The sequence below is a fragment of the Felis catus genome, chromosome A1, assembly GCF_018350175.1.
Source record: "Felis catus isolate Fca126 chromosome A1, F.catus_Fca126_mat1.0, whole genome shotgun sequence".
In the NCBI taxonomy this organism is placed as follows: Eukaryota; Metazoa; Chordata; class Mammalia; order Carnivora; family Felidae; genus Felis; species Felis catus.
Genome location: NC_058368.1, coordinates 1,404,366 through 1,422,110, shown reverse-complemented (window position 1 = coordinate 1,422,110; position 17,745 = coordinate 1,404,366).

Below are 17,745 nucleotides of genomic sequence, written 5' to 3'. Positions count from 1 at the left end.
AGACATAGAATCCGAAGCTGGCTCCAGGCTCTGAGCTGTCAGCACGGAGCCCGATGCGAGGCTCAAATTCAGGAGCTGTGAGACCATTACTTGAGCTGAAGTTGGATGCTTAACCGAGTCACCCAGATGCCCCCAGAAGTCTGCATTTTTAACCAACAGTATAGGTAATTGTTATGTACGTTAAAGTTTGAGAACCACGGCAGTATTATTTCTAGCACAGAGCCAGTGTTTGCCCTCAGTAGGTGCTCAATACAGAAGTGAATTTATGGAAGAAGAACAGAACTCCAAGCCACTGAAGAGAATTATTAGACATGTTTAGGCACTGTGACTTTTTTTATGATCTAAAACTACCTATAGTTTATGCAAGTATGGAAGTAGGAAGATTGTGTGCTTTGTCAATACTCATGGGAAAGCACACAGAATGATCTAGAATTTTGCAATCTGGTTAAATTCATTGGAGGAATCAGGGAAAATACTCAGGACTAAAGCAACTTTCTAGCACTCAAGAGAGTATGGAGCATACTTCCCTCTAGAACGAGATATTTAGTTTCAGTTGCGAACCTGATGTTTTCTCCAGTACTCCAGGCCAGGCTAGCTTTAGGGAAGCAGGAGCAAGGTGCTGGCTGGCCACAAGGTTTTCTAGAATCACTCACTGTGGTGAAATATTCGTAAGAGAATAACGTGGACTTGACAACAAAGAGCTCAAAGAAAAATCTAACAAGGGAGTGTTAACCACAATTCATAATTGACAGCTTACTTCATGTCTGTGTGTTTACTCAAAGTGTTTATTGAGCAACTATATGTCTCAGGCATTAGGGACATACCTGGAAATAAGACAGACAAGGTCTCTGTTCTCATGGAACTTACAGAAGGAAGACGGAAAACAAACAATCAAATGAATTAGTACCTTTGAATAGTGAAAAGTGCTCTGAAGAAAATGAAACAGGAATCATGATAGCAAGTAGAAATGCTACTTATATAAGGTAGTCAGAGCAGGCTTCTTTAGGAAGGTAATTTTGAACTGAGATCTGAGTAACACAAGATGGAGAACGGTGGCATACTAGGCCATATTCTAGAAACAGAAAGAGGGTCAATGTGATTGAAACATGGGCAAAGGGATTTTGGAGAAGTAGGGATCAGGATTGTGTTCCAAGTGTAATGGGGAGCCATTAGAGATTTTAAGCAGAAAGTATATTCAGATCTAATTTTCGTAAGAACAGTCTGCTAATTCTTCAGTTGGCTAATAGGCTGAAAGTGTTATTTTATTATCACAGTTCATAAACTATAAAACATAATATATATAACACTGATAATATAGAATTTTTTAAAAAGTTTATTCATTTTTAGAGAGAGAGTGCGCACACACAAGTGGGGGAGGGGCAGAGAGAAAGAGCAGAGGAAAAAGAGAATCCCAAGCAGACTCTGCACTGATAGCACAGAGCCTGATGCGGGCCTTGAACTCATGAACGGTGAGATCGTGACCTGAGCCAAAACCAAGAGTCGGACACTTAACTGACTGAGCCACCCAAGAGAATATTTTATAATTAAAATCACTCTGTCTACTGTATGGAGAATAGTTTATAAAGGAGTAGAAGAGAGGCATCAGGAGATCTTCAGAGGGATCAATTAGAGAACTTGAGGAGGGTTTGGACTGAACAGGGATGGTAGCAATGGAGCTGGAAACAGATTCATAAGGTGTTTTGCAATAAAATGACAAGACTCACTGATTGATTGGATGTAGAGGAATGGTGAAAAAAAATGAGAAGAACCAAGGAGGACTCTGGTTTTTGGCTTGAGCAACTGAGTAGATGGTGAAGGTATTTACTCAAATGAGGAAGACTGAGATGGAAGAAAACTCGGGAACATGTTTAGGGGACGAATGAACCCTTATGTTTTGAACATATTAAGTTTGAAATGCCTGTTACTCTTCCAAAAGGAAATGTTAAGTATGAGCCTGGATATAGAAGTCTGTTACACAATGTTGAGATCAGGGCTAGAGACATAAATATGAAAGTGATTGGGATACATATGGTAAGTGTATAGACTTAGAATCTCTGTTTTTTAACTGGTGAGTTTAGTCCATTTATATTTATTACTACTGCTGATACATTTGGATTTATTTGTACATTCTTATTTTGAGCTCTTTTTACTGTGCCTTTTCTCTTTTTCTGTTATTCTGTAAGGATAATTTTATTTCCTGTTTGTTCCCCTTTATTGGTTTGAAAATCATATATTTTATGTTTTCAATGATTACCCTTATATTTTTCTGGTGATTTTTTTATTGTGGTAAAATATACAAGACATAAACTTACCATTTGAACCATTTTTAAGTGTACAATTCAGTGGCATCCACATTGCTGTGCAGCCATCACCTCTATTTCCACAACTTGTTTATCATCCCAAACAGAAACTCTGTAACCATTAATTAATGATGCCCCACTTCCTCACCCTCCAGTTCCTGATAACAGTTATTCTATTTTCTGTCTTTATGAATTTAATGATTCTAAGTACTCATATAAGTGGAATCATATGGTATTTGTCTTTTTCTGTTTAGTATGTTTCCCTTAACATAATGTGTTCAAGGTTCATTCATGTTGGAGTATATATCAGAGTTTCATTCCTTTTTATAACTGAATATGTATAAACACATTTTGCTCATTCATTCATCATTCATGGACATTTGGGTTGTTTCTATCTTCTGGCTATTATGCAGAGTGCTACAATAAACATTGGCATACAAAAATCTGTTCAATTTTGGGGGGTACACCTAGAGGGAACTGCTGGATCATATGGCAATTCTATTTTTAATTTTTTGAGGAATTATTGGACTGTTTTTGTTTTTGTTTTTGCAATAGCTGCACCATGTTACTTTCCTATCAACAGTGGACAAAGTTTCCAATTTCTCCACATCCTCATCAATACTTATAATTTTCTGTTTTTTTTTTTTTTAAATAATACCTGGTCTAATGGATGTGAAGTGATATCTCATTGCAGTTTTGATTTTAATTTCCCTAATGGCTAATAATATTGAGCATCTTTCTATACATTTATTGGCCATTTATATATGATTTTTTTGAGAAATGTCTATTCAAGTTCTTTGTCCATTTTTTAATTGGGTTGTTTGGTTTTTTATTATTGAATTGTATGTGTTCTTTATATATTCTGGGTATTAATCCCTTATCAGATATGATTTGAAAATGTTTTCTCCCATTCTGCAGGTTGTCTTTCATTCTCTCAATGTACACAATTTTCAGTTTTGATAAAATACAATTTATCTATTTTTTTCTCTTATTGCCTGTGCTTTTGGTCTTATATCCAATCATTGATAAGTCCAATGTCATGAATATTTCCTTCTAAAAATTTTATAGTTTTAGCTCTTATATTTATATCTTTGATCCATTTTGAGTTATTTTTTGTATACAGTATAAAGTAAATGTTACCTTTAAATTTAAACATGAATTTTTGACCAACCCAAATCTAATCATAACCAGTATTACTAAAGAAATTAAATTGCTACTCTTATACCCAATTACCTTATTTTATCTTATTTTTGTTTAGCTTGTTAGCTTCACCTTGGTTTTACATCGCTGATTTCAAATTGTTATTATTTTCTCTCATTTCTTTACATTTACTCAAACTTTATCTTTTCTTTGCTCACTATTGCTTGCTAAAGCATATTCCTCTTTCCTTTTCAGCTCAATTGATTATAATTCTCGAATTTCAACTGGAATTTCAACTTCTTTATTTACATTCTTAATCATTTTAAACACACTTATTTTGAAGTCTTTTTGTCTCCCAGACTCCTTTATCATCTTCCTTTGTGTATTTTTCTGAGTAACCTTTTCATTGTTACCCACATAAGATTTTAACATCCTGTCTTATTTGGGTGTACTGTCTCTTAGCCCATTCCCATATGAGTATTAAAACTTGGGGCGCCTGGGTGGCGCAGTCGGTTGGGCGTCCGACTTCAGCCAGGTCACGATCTCGCGGTCCGTGAGTTCGAGCCCCGCGTCAGGCTCTGGGCTGATGGCTCAGAGCCTGGAGCCTGCTTCCGATTCTGTGTCTCCCTCTCTCTCTGCCCCTCCCCTGTTCATGCTCTGTCTCTCTCTGTCCCAAAAATAAATAAAAAACGTTGAAAAAAAAATTTAAAACTTAAGCCCCTAGGTACCAAGAAACCTCACCTACTTCTCAGCCCCATCCAAATTAGCAAAATAATTATAAATCATGAAGCCTTAGAGAGGGACCAGGACCAAACCCAAGGGGTACTTCAGAATTTAGAAGTCAGGCTTGGGAAGGGATGAAAGCAAAAGAGGCCAAGAAGGAGTGATAAATAGACAGAAAAGAAAACCGGGAAAATGTGATGTCACAGAAACAAAAACAAAGAGTGTATCAAGAAAGAGTGAGCAGCCAACTGTACCAAATAGCACTAGGAGGTCAAATAAAATGACATCATGACTGGAAATAGCAAGAATGGGAGGGGAAGAAGTGGAGGCCATGATTACAGACAGTTCTTTTTAGACTACCTATGAAGGAGAAAGAGAAATAAAATAGGAGAGATAAAGGATTGGGATCAAGGGGAAATTTGAAAATAAAGGAGGCACTATATTCCAGACCATATTCATGTGCTCTTAAGGATAATCCAGAGAGAAGGAGAGGGGTGTGTTTACTGCAGGTGCAGCTCCTTGGGAACGTGGGAGGGATGCGGATGCCTGGGTGGCTCAGTCTGTTGAGTGGTCAACTCTTGATTTCAGCTCAGGTCATGATCCCAGAGCCATGGGATTGAGCCTCCCATTGGACTCCTCGCTGAGCATGGAGCCTGCTTAAGATTCTCTCTCTCTCCCTCTGTTTCTCTCCCCTGCTCATGTGTGCTCTGTCTCCCTCTCTAAAACAAAACAGAACAAAACAAAAAACAAAACGTAAGAATGTGGGAGGGATGCATTCTCTGCCTAGAGCCATGACCTGCCACCCACCATAACAGGAAGGATGAAGAGTAGGGGCAACACAGGGGGCGCTGACAGATTGGAGAAACAGTTCCAGTCAACAATTGCAAATTAAGGTCATTGGTCAAGAGTAGGGGCAGGGCTGGAAGTCTTGGAATTGTGAGGAAAGACCAGGTCTGAAGTGGTCATTTGTAAAGTGGGCAATGTTAGCGGCCTTTAGTGACTCTCAGCATGAAATTAAAATTCTCGCTTCCACCAGACTTCCAGGTCCTAGAGAAGTGTTGCTGTGTTTGGGTGCGTTGGCTTTTCTGAGGATTATTTCCCTGCTTTGCTTTTCTGATTCTGGCTACAGATTATAGTTGCATCTTGGAATCATCCTAAGCTGCAGGCACTTAAGAGCCTGTTATAGCTTAGAATGTCAACTGTTCCTGGTGTATCCCAATTGGCTATGGGCTGGACACAGAAGAACTAAGGCAACAGCTATGCTTGTTGTGAGGCCCTTGGACATTCTCTCTCATGCCCATTTGGTCCCCTGAGGAAAGAAATAGAAAGGTGTGAAGTTCTGGGACCCCACACCCTTGACCATGTCTAACACCCCCACGTTTGACCAAGTTGATAAGTCTGAGATATAATGTAAGATATTTAGTTTTCCAAAACTAAAAATAAAAGAGTTGATTCAAAGAGGTCCCCCTTGATACATTAAGTGGATTGTTTTAAATGGGTCTGTATATATAGCAAAACTACACAGGTTTTCTTTTTTCTCTCTCCTTGCCCCCTGCCCCAGGAAGCACTAATTTACTTTCAGTCTCTATGGACTTGCTTAGTCTGGACATTGCATATAAATGGAATGATATAATATGTGGCCTTTTGTGCCTGACTTCTTTCACTTAGCATGATGTTTCTGAGGTCCACTCGTGCTGTAGCATGTCTCAACACTTCATGCCCTTTTATGGCCAAATAATATTCTATTATATAAACATTTTATTTGTTCATTCATCAGTAGATGGCCATTTGGGTTGTCTCCACTTTCAGATGACAGCAGTTTTTTAAAAAACTCAGAATACCATTTCTCAACCCACTGCTCCAGTGGGAAAAAGCACTCCAGATTCACTTTGGTTCAAACCTGAGTTCGTGGCTAGTGTTGACAGGAGCCTAGCATACCTGCTCTTCTTGTGACCTCAGGCCACAGCAGGGTCAATGATTAGGAATAATGTTCAATTAAGACCACAACTGAATTGAAAGTGAGCCTAACTTTTCTTGACATACTTGTCAATTTACCTTCAACATCTACTCTGAGAAAATGACAATCGAACCAGACAGGCCATAATCTAGCTTCAATTGGATTTAGTTTTTTAAAAAGACATGACTCAATGTTGCCCCATTGTGCAACATTTTCTAATTCGATGTAAATTGACCTTCCTTGTATGATCAGATAATGACATGAAAAGTATTGATTTTGGTTAAAGTTTATAGGGGCATCTCAGAACCATCTTAACACTGGGTACGGGAGATAAAATTTATTTAACATCAGTTTAGGGCCAGTTTCCCCTGAAGATGTAATGAAGTTCATCAGCATTCCAGGGGTCCCCGTGGACCCTCAATGTGTTCTCTTGTTTCTCTACTTTATCTCCTGCTGTTGGGGGCCCAGGCAGAGAAGATCGCTGGAAAGCAGACTGTTGCCCAAAGATCAGCAGGCTTAAGCCCTGACTTTCCCAACCTTGGGCAATGTGAAGATAAAGTTACTGCCAGGGTGAAGACTCAATCCACTGGAAAAAGAAAAACAGAAGTGATTGTGTTCTCTGGAAGGCAAGGCTCTGAGTGTAGAGTATCTCATGTTTTCAAAGCAGGAAAGTGTCCACAGCTAATATTTAGATGGGCCCACAGTGCTTGTCTTTCTCACCGATGCCTGGGCCTGTCCCATCAGAGACAAAAGGCCCTTGCTGTGCACCTGTGGAGAGGAGAGCTTCGCTGAAGGGAGGCAGGGCCAGCCCCTTTATGCTCTTATTGTCTTAAGCAGAGTTTTGCAAAGGGAGTGGTTCTGGAAGTGAAGCAGAGCTTGGAGTGTCTGAGCCTCAAGTGTTTTGAAACACATCTGCTCTTGAGACCCTCTGTCACCAGGCTTTCCACGTACGCTCATTCCCCATTTCTCCACCCAGGACTGCTGACCCTTCCATCCTCTGCCAAGGACAACACTGGCCAGTGGAAATGAAGTATTTGCTGACCTACGAGTTTAGGCGACATGAAGCTTTCACTAGTAGGGAAGGTGAGGGAAAAACAAAAGGAAAATGCTTGAAATGGGAACCTCTGTAAAAGTTTCTCCTAAAGGCTCCAGCCTAGGATGACAAACGCTCACAAAGGCATCAGGACTGTGCTATGCAGTGGGCATCTCTCAGGGAGCTTACAGACAGCAGTGGGGTCAGAACAGGGCTGGAATCCAACGTGTGTGCCACAGTGGATATACAAACAAGTACAGAAATAGAAATGAGACGGGGGTGAACTGGGTGTAGGGAAATGAGGAAAGCGCCAAAGCAATGACATCAGTTAGGTTTTTAAAGGACAAGAAATCACCCGGAAGACAACACCGGGGTACGGAAAAGGATTAGGAAATGAGGTGCCACATCCCCCGTAGAGGAAATAGGACGGGCAGAGGCACAGGGCAGGTAACAGTGTGATGTATGTGAGCGTGTGAATGAGTGTGTGTGGGTGTGTAAGCATGAGTGAGCATGCTTCGTGATGTATCATTTATGATTATACAAATGATTTGGTGATCTGGTCTGCAAAGTCCTGTGGACATTGTAACACTTCCCCATCAACACTCATTACATTTTATTGCAATTCTTTAAAAATTTTTCAACCTTCTCACTAGATTGTAAAAGTCATGTCTATCTTGATTAATCTTAAGAAGACCTGAATAGGGGCGCCTGGGTGGTGCAGTCGGTTAAGCGTCCGACTTCAGCCAGGTCACGATCTCGCGGTCCGTGAGTTCGAGCCCCGCGTCGGGCTCTGGGCTGATGGCTCAGAGCCTGGAGCCTGTTTCCGATTCTGTGTCTCCCTCTCTCTCTGCCCCTCCCCCATTCATGCTCTGTCTCTCTCTGTCCCAAAAATAAATAAACGTTGAAAAAAAAATTAATTAAAAAAAAGAAGACCTGAATAAATGGAGAGGCATATTTCATGTTCCTAATTGAAAAAACCTAATTTTGCGAAAATAGAAACATTCCAAAGTAAACTATAAAATTTTTAATGTGATCCTGATCAAAATCCCAATGGGATGCTTTTCTAATGCTATTCTAGATTTAAATTCCATCTTCGTGAGTAAATACAAGAATATCTAAGCTAAAGTTTTAAATGAAGAATCACATTTCAATCATATCTTAAAACTGTGATAATAAAGCGGATAATGCTCATGTGAAAATAAGCTAGATCAACACACCAGAGTCAGAAATTTAGGGGGAAAATCAGGTATATCTGGTAATTCAGTTATTATACAGCAAACGTATTGGAATAACTGACTTGTCATTTGGAAAACAATTCACCCAATGGCTTGTCAAGTGTTCAAGTCAAACTCAAGGCTTGGCCCAAGTGGCAAATCCATCTGTGAGTTTGTTCACAAGCACAGTGATCTCTCACAGCCAGGGGACATCAGTGCACAAGAGGGAGTAGAGTGTGTCTTCTGAGTATTGTTCTGCCCATCTGACCATTTCATGCAAGAATCTTGTGTCCTATTGAGGACATCTTGTGTCATCTGCATGCCAGTTATGTTACTCGAGAGATGTTTTGGAGTACATGGGGTAAGGAGGAAAAATGTCTGCCCTCCAACAGCTGAATTTATAGTGGGGATACCTGGTCCTTCTTCCATGAGAGAAAAGAAATCAACCAATGGCCCGATGCAAGTGAAGAGCAACTTACAATGAATTCACTGCTGGGCTTGTTTGAAAGGTTTCAAAATGAAGGATTGTGCATTCAACAATCCAATGATAAATACCTTCCATTATGGTTAGTTGAGTGCCTAGAAAGGAGGAAGAAAAAGACAGGAAGGGCCTTTTAAAAGAAGATGATGAAAAAGCTTTGGAGATGGATGGAGGTGATGGTTGTTCAACAATGTGAATGTACTTAATGTCACTAAACTGTATACTTAATATGGGTAGAATGGTAAGTTTTATGTTGTGTATATTTTAGCACATTGAAAGAGAGAGAGAGAGAGAGAGAGAGAGAGAGAGAAGAAAGCTCCAAGGCAAGCAGGGATGGTGGGGAGAGGCCTACGATCCTCTCTCCCAGGATGCACTCCCCCTCTGGAATTTTGGTGGGCTGCCCAGGGCTGATGATCTCCATTCAAGACTTTTCCTGCTCCTGGGCTATGCCAGGACATGGCAGGTTTACATTTGTTCGTGTGCCAGGAACTCAGCTTAAGAAACATTATTTTCTCTTTCTCTGTCAACTCAGAAACTCAGGTTGCTACCCTGAGTAACTTGTTTCGGTCTCTGGAAAATCCTTCTTAGACATGGGACATGACCTGACAATGGGGACTTCAGATGTTTGTACAACGGGATCGATTGTCATATCTACCCCTATAAGTGCTGTTGAGAGTGTAGGGAGTGCGGGGAGGAATCCTAGTGGAAGTGGGGACTTGAGAGACCTGGGACCATCCTCCCAGGTGGCACACCTGATGCCCTTTGGCACACCTGATGCCCTCTCTCCCCGGTGCTCACCATTGCCTTCTTAGAGCACAGGCTGTTGCCTCTCTCGGACCCTCTCCTTTGGCTGCTTCTGACTTGTTGCCATTGTCATCTCATCCCCCCACCCCAACCACTACTATTTCCTCACCCCCATTCCTCCTCCCTCTGCCCTGGGCCAGACACCTCTGTTCTGCACTCCTGTTGTCTCCACCCGTGAGAATGTGTATCATGTACGAAAGTGCCTGAGTCGTGACTTTGTTCCATTCAACTTGAACCTCCTTGAGAGCAGAGACCAAATTATTTGACTATACCCTCATCCCCACAGATGCCTCACACAGAGAATGCACCCAAATTCTTGCCGAAAGAATCAGTGAAATCTGAACCTCTTCATTGTACTGTTATCGCTGAGGCTCAGAGCCCTTAAGTATCTCAGGTAAGGAGTGACGGAATAGGGCCAGAGGCACACCTGCTGACCTGGGGCCCAGGCTTCTTGCCCTCAATGCCCAGTGATGACACAACTGCTCCCAGGAGTCCAGGTAACCTGCAGGCTGAAGGTGAGGGCGAAAGCTGCGCACAGCTGGGCAGACTTGTTTGGGAAGGCACTTCTGAGCAGGAAAGGTTGAGGATCTAGTTCTCCTTAGCATTTCTACAGTCATCCACGGCTCAGCCCTGTGATGGAATGCTAGTTAGCCTTTCCAAAGGGCCCGATTGACCATTTATGAGGTCTACACACATGAATCACTTTCACCCACCCTGTAAGTCCTCCAAGTCCCCTTGGAGGGGTCCCAGGAATCTGTCCAGGTTCACTGTGGGTCATCTCTCCCTGGAGTCCTATGTAAAGACCAGGGCACGGAGGCACTTTGCTCTCTCGCCCTTTTAGGGGTTTGGGGCACATGGCCCCTCCAGTGAGACCCACGGATGTACACTAGGAAAGAACGCTACCACAATGAGTTCTTTGTGTCAAATCCTTGCAAAAGTTCTGTTCTCTCCTACGACAGCTCCAGAATATGGACTCGCTGAGCAAAAGGGTGAAGGCATGCATGTACCAAACTGCTCCGCAGAGAACACCAACCTAATTCCCACCCCCGAGCTGTGGAAGCACCTGCCCACAGCGCCCTGGTAGGCGAGATCACTCGTTACATTCTTTCTCAAACAGAGAGATGATTTTATCCGCTGCCTATGATCTTCATCTCTTTCGGTTAGATGACTGGCTTTGAGAACAAAGCATGTACAACCAGGACGGGAGGATCTGGAGCCTAGCTTCCTCATCTCCAAAAGAGGGCTAAGGGACTAGAAGTGCCCTGCAGGAATGAGAGCAGAGGCAGGTAGCGGGGACGCCGACTCAGGGAACACCTCAGAGAATCAAACCTACTCGTAGGACGGCCGGCCCCGTCCCCAAACCAGGACAGACGGTCCTACACCAGAAAGGCAGCCTGACTCTTCAGAGCTGTCCCTTTGCTGGACTCAGGTGGCCACCCCAACCCAAAGGCTCCATCCTGTCCTCCTGTTTTCAATAACATTGCCTGCTTTCCCTTGATTACACCTCAGTGCAGCACGTAAGCAGTGAAAAGACCTTGTAGCACCACTGTGGCCTGCACTGCTTACCATATGATTTGTGGTGGTTTATTGAAAATTGGTTTTCCTGTGTAGCAGTTCCCCTTTTGCCCTTTTTCCTGGTGTCCTGGCCAGATCCAAAGGGCTCCGGAGACCTGTTTATCACTACAAATCCAAGTGCTAACCACCTCCACCACTAACACACACATACACACACACACACACACACACACACACACACACACACTCACACACGAGTGCTCCAAGTAGTTTTAACTCCAGTGTTTTCTGGTGTGTAACATTTTGAAGTAATGTTTTGTGACATGATTTCCTTTTTGTAGAGAGGAGGAAACTAGCCCTTTCTGGGTCCCTGTGATGCACAGGAGCTGTAACAGGTACCGTACAGGTTCTTTCTTTCTCATAACCGTCCTTATTACCCCCCATTTTACTCATGAGGGAACTAAGCCACATGGCTAACAAATGGAAAAACCGAGACTGAAAAGTCAGATCTAAGCCTAGTATGTTTTCTGCTGTGGAAAGTTGCTGCTTCCAAGAATGCTATCTTAAAGCATTTGCACGTTCTAAAGTGTGGTTCTGTTCCAGGTGACAAATCACTCCCCGGGGACCATAGCGATGGTTTGACCTTCAAAGTGGCTAATAATTACTTATTAGCATACTTAATAGATGTTTCCTCATAACATCTCTTAAGCATAAAGGAACACGGAGTGGAAAGAATACGGAAGTTGTCAGGTTTGTTCCGCTAGGGCTCCTACGGAAACGGGTTTCCCCGGGATGAGAGGCATGGTGGTGCCTTCCACGGGAGCGGCAGCAGGCCCATCACTTTGGCCAGGATGGGGGGTTCACAAGGGATGGAGGAGAATAAGCAGATGAGGTACTGAGGCGGGCCTTGTAAGTGCACTGACTTAGCTAGGACTCGTTTTACCAGGAAAGAAAGCCTGAGTGAGTTACGTGACCTACATATATGCCTAGACCTACAAATGACCTAAGGCAGATAATTCTACCTTTTGTGACTCAGATTCTGTCTTTGTAAAATGGAAGAAATAAAACCGTGCTAAGCAACGCACTCCCTTTACTTCCCAGAGATGTTGGAGGGACTTCTAGAGAGCTTTCTTCACCCATCCACTCTGGTTATGCGCCAATGTACAGCTCTCTGAGTCTTTATTCTGACATCACAGAACCCCAGGAAAAGAGGCTTTCTGGCATAAAACAGAAATTACACAGAGGCGCCTGAGTTAATTCTAAAATTCTGTTTCTACCAAACCCAGTTAGGGTTTATAGATTCATAAAAACTAACCCAGCTCGTTTTATGGATTCATAAAACTAAAAGGTCTTAGAGATGACAGTGCAGTGAGGGCACATGCAGGTGCTCACCTGCACCCTCTGAGCGCAGCCCCAGGGAGACACTACGTTCCATCCTGGTACCGTCCCTGGAGCCTGACCACAGCCTCAGAACCCTTCTCGCCCAGCACCCCCAGCAGCCACCACCGGCTGACTGCAACTGGCATTTGAAGGGAAACCTACCTGCCACCTCTGAGCTAGTGCAACCCTTTCCTTTTCTAGAAGAAGAACCGGAAGCTTAGCGCGATTGAATGATGAAACAGAAAGAAACTACGATCTTACAGCTAGTAAGCGGCAGAGCCAGGAGTCAGGCGTGAAATCAAGGCCTCTGGTTTCTAGCTCCACACCCATATTTTTTAAATATCTTTGAGGCCAATGAGACCCAGCTCTAGCACATAATTCAATAGTTACTGAGAACCTACTACATACCAAACATTACGCCCGGATAAATGACTAATCCCCCTTTGTCCAGCTGGTGAGGAAATGCAGAAACCATAGGTCTTTTTTCACTCAGCATAAGTTGGATCACAATTCAACTAGATGGATGGATGGATGGATGGATGGATGGATAAATAGATAATTACGATATCACATTTTTCATGGACTTTAGAAATACCTCTCAAAAAGAAGTTTACAAAATTAATTATAATACAATAATTAGTGATACAATACAATACAATAATTATAATACAATAATTACTGGCTACATCTTCTTGTTTGTGTATTTTCTATGTCTTCTCCTGGTCATCTTTTCCCGAGCATTGTGCTATAAGAATATATATAAAGAACATGACCATATTTAGTTTTGATGGAAAAATTATTATAGAAGAAAAAATAAATAGAAGACTTCCTTCACGTCTTATATCAAGGTTGAGAAGAGAAAAAATGTGTAATCATCATAGGTCTAGGTCACATTTACATTAGCAACCGTGAATAAAATGTCACTTGAAGGAAATATGCTATTTCCTTTGGTTATATTATAGAGATAATACCACTGAACCAAGTAGCAGAAGACCTAAGTTCTAGTTTTGTTCCTCCGCAGGCATTTGTGACGCCAAATGAATCACTTCAATATCGCTGAAACTCTCCGCTTATAAAATGACTTTGTGCCCTGCCTGCCTCCGAAGGCTGTTATTAACATTAATAATAATAATAAAAGCTCCCACTGCTATTGTGATTTGCCATTTGCAATACTCTTTCATAACAACCCTGAGAGGTGGGTAGGGCAGTCATAATTACCCACAATTAAAGATGAGAAACCCACAGCTCAGAGAAGTGAAGTAACTTTCTCGGGGTCACCCAGCTAGAAAGTGGTGGTGATCGGAGTGAGCCTTCCGTTTTCTTGTGTGGGCCGTCTCCCCCACCACCTCCGTGCTGCTTCTCCGAGGGAGGCAGGGTGCCCAGAAGCCTTTCCCTACACCGTGGTGTTGTGGGTGCATGGGGGGAGCCAGCTCTCTAGGCAGCTCTCAGGAGCTCGGAAATATCTAAGTGGCTCTTGGCAGGTCTTCTACTTGTGGAAACTAGGACAGGATGTTTTCAGTGAGAAGTTTCTCTGCTGTGCTCACAGACTCCTTATCTGTTTGTTCCAGCCTGCTCCATTTCTCTACCATATTAGTAGCTGTCTCCGTGTGTGTCCTCAGTTGTGTCCTCTGAAAGGCACCACACACACACACACACACACACACACACACACTGCACCACTTAATTACACACAAATTTCAGTGGAATCGCCCTATATCAAAATTCTTAGCATTGTAAACAACAGCCTTAAATATGGGTCTTAAACATGGATGCTTGCAGCCCAGAGCCCAGGAAAACACGCACCAAGTTGACTGGCACTCTTTCTGTGCCTGACTGGCTCTCTGGTGCTGGGAGGCATGGTGGATATGACAGGGCAGCAGCAGGGACCATCACAGCCATCTCCTTGACCCTTTGGGAGTCTCTACCCTGTGTACCTTTCCCCAGTGCAGATGCCCTTTCCCTTGTGCTTATTACAGAAGTCACTGTGCACTGACCACCTCCTGCACTGGGCCAAGGGGAGGGCTTTCAACAGACCCAACACATGGTGACTCTCCTCGCCCTCGACTTTATCGGTAGCTCTAGAGAAGACACTTGCCAGCTTTAAAAATGCCAGTGTGTGTGTGTGCAACAAAAACCAATACCCCACGTGTCAGCTACTTTCAGATTTCCTAGATTATTCTGTTTATATAAATGAAATGCTGGTTGCAACCTAATGTGTTGATTTTATGACCTACCAATAGGTTGTGACCCACTACACGAAGTAGCATCTTTCAGAGGGTTATCTCATAGCCTCCTGCATACCAGAGGGCAGACTCCCATTGCACAGGAGTAAGACCATGCTCAGAGCAGTGAAATGATTGGCCCAAACACTGTGTCCTGAGGCCACTCGCACCTTCCGTGTCCTTCCAGACTCTTCTACTCACGTGCTTCCGTCAAGTCCAGCCTCCTAACAAGACTCCCTGCCTCCAGATGGGTCCCTCTACATCTCACCCTCCACCACAGCCAGAATGATTTTCTGAAATAGACATCTGGCCCTTTCACAGCCTTCTGAAAACATGACCTCCCCCAGCCCCATCATCTAAAGGAGGAGCTTTAAACTCCTCAGATGGTTGATGAGCCCCCCATGTCCCCAGCCCTACCTCCCCAGTCTCAACCTCTACACTCCTTCCCTCTCCCCTTGTATTCCCACCATAGTGGTTGTACCTGCCCCACAGCACATGCCATCTTGTGTCTCCATGCCTCTTCTCCCCCAGACCTGCTGTGGATAAAATAGCACCTCCTCCAGGAAGTAGACTCTGACCCATCTATGTGCTCAGGCACCTATTTTGCATGATCCGTGGTCCTCTCGACACACCCTTTTTGAGCACCTGCTCTGGTATTGTCCCCCGCTGAACAAGTGTGTAGGTGGCAGGAGGGGTGGGACCCTGGGCAGGATGAAAGAGGCTGTTGCTTGCTCCTGTACTGTAGCGTAGAGATGAGGGAAGTGACTTAACAAGCGGCATGTTGGGGGAGAAAATGAAATCAAAGCCAGAGCCTGACCAAACTGAGTCATCAATATAATAGGTCTGGCTGAGAGCAGAGTCCAGGTACAGGGCAATAAGATTCCCCAAGGAACCCCTATGACCAAAAATGACTGAACATAGAAGCTGAGCAGTCCAGCGCATGTCCTGGCTACTCAAAGCGTGGCCCGCAGACCAGCACTTCTGGCAATTTGTTACAGGTACCCTAGCCTAGATTGGAGAAGCAGTAGCCTGAAGGAGCCTTCCTGAGCTGAAGAGAGCAAGTGTTCTGGCCTTCTAACTGCCTGGCTACTCTGAGTGCTCCCTGGGCTGTGCTGAAGTTTTCTGTCTACAGGTTTGCCCATCTGAGAATAGGGACTACATCTTGTGTGTCTTTGTGTCCTCAGTACCCAATCTGCCCCCATCATATCATGTGGGCATATCAGCATTCCTGCATGGTGTGGTTCAGAAATACTTCCCACAGATCTTCCTAATTGATACATGAGAAGAAGCACTCTCGTCAACTTAATTCCATTTCTGCTACTTAAAGTTGTTATGAAATCGAGACATGATCATCATGGATGTCTTAGAAAATAAAGACAAGATTTAAAAATTCATCTATACACTCACAATCCAGGGACAACCACTCCTACAGTTTTACAGTGTTTCTGTTTTCTAATCCGTATGGATGTTTATCATTCCTTCTAAGCAGTTCATATCACATTCATGTAACAGGTTTAACTTATCATTGGTGACAGTGGCCCTAAGACAGTGGCTCTGACATTTCCACAGTCTACAGTAAGTACAGTTCTGTGGCAGCAAGTACATTCACATCCTTGTGCCACTGCCACCACCAACCATCCCAGAATGCTTTCTTCTTCCCCAACACAAAGTCCATACTCATTACACATTAACTCTCCTTTTTCCCCCTCCCCTCAGCTGCTCACAACCATCATTCTCCTTATGACTCAGCCTAAGTTGATATCCCTAGGAATGTAATATAAGAGGAATCATACAATATTTGTCCTTTTATGACGGGCTTATTTCATTCATCACAATGTCTTTAAGTCTCACCCATATTGTACATATGACAATTTTCCTTTCTTTTTAATACTGCAGTGGCAGGGCGCCTGGGTGGCTCAGTTAAGCGTCCGACTTTGGCTCAGGTCACGATCTCGCGGTCCGTGAGTTCGAGCCCCGCGTCGGGCTCTGGGCTGATGGCTCAGAGCCTGGAGCCTGCTTCCGATTCTGTGTCTCCCTCTCTCTGACCCTCCCCCGTTCATGCTCTGTCTCTCTCTGTCTCAAAAACAAATAAACGTTAAAAAAAATTTTTTTTAAAAAATACTGCAGTGGCAAAGGGTAATCTTTTGTAAGTGGCTGGAGGCGTCTCCTGTGGTTAAGCAGTTCACCCAGGTCTCGGGCCACCAAAGAACTACTAGCTTCTTGAGCTGGCCGGAAAGTACAGACCAGAGACAAAGCAAGAGAAGCAGCGATTGTTGGCCTGGGCTGAGAAGAAAACTGCCCAGCAAAGGGAACGTCCTCACGGAGAGTCCACTGTCCTTTGAGCAGAGGTTAATATGCCACCACCTTGGTGGCGAACAAGAAGGCCATACTGGCAGTGATTGCAAATGTGATGGATCCTACCAAGCTGGTTGCCTTCTTGCCTGTCCTGTGTCACAAGATGGAGCTTCTCTACTGCATTGTCAAGGGGAAGGCCAGGGTGGGGCATCCGGTCCAGAGAAGAGCTGCACCACACAGCTCACCTTCACAAAGGTTAATTTGGAAAACCAAGGGGTTCTGGCGAAGCTGCTGAAAGCCATCAGGAGACAAATTCAATGACAGGTTTGATGAAACCCACCATCACTGGGAGGCAGCATCAGGGGTCCAAAATCTATGGCTCTCATTACCAAGTTGGAAAAGGCAAAGGCAACAGAACTTGCCACCAAACTGGGTTAAATGCACATTGTCGAGTTTTCTGCACATAAAAATAATAAAAATTGTCCTTCCAAAAAAAGCTTAAATTCTCTCAAGTACTTTGCCCTCCCCTTTTCTTACTTCTGCCTGGAGTGCTATCTGGTTGGGGATCTAGGATGAGGAAGCAGCTGTAATGAATTTACCCTATATGTGTGTGTGTGACTGACTGAAGTTTATTTCTTGTTCATATCAAGCCCTAAACATGCGTTTTTGATTGGCAGGCGA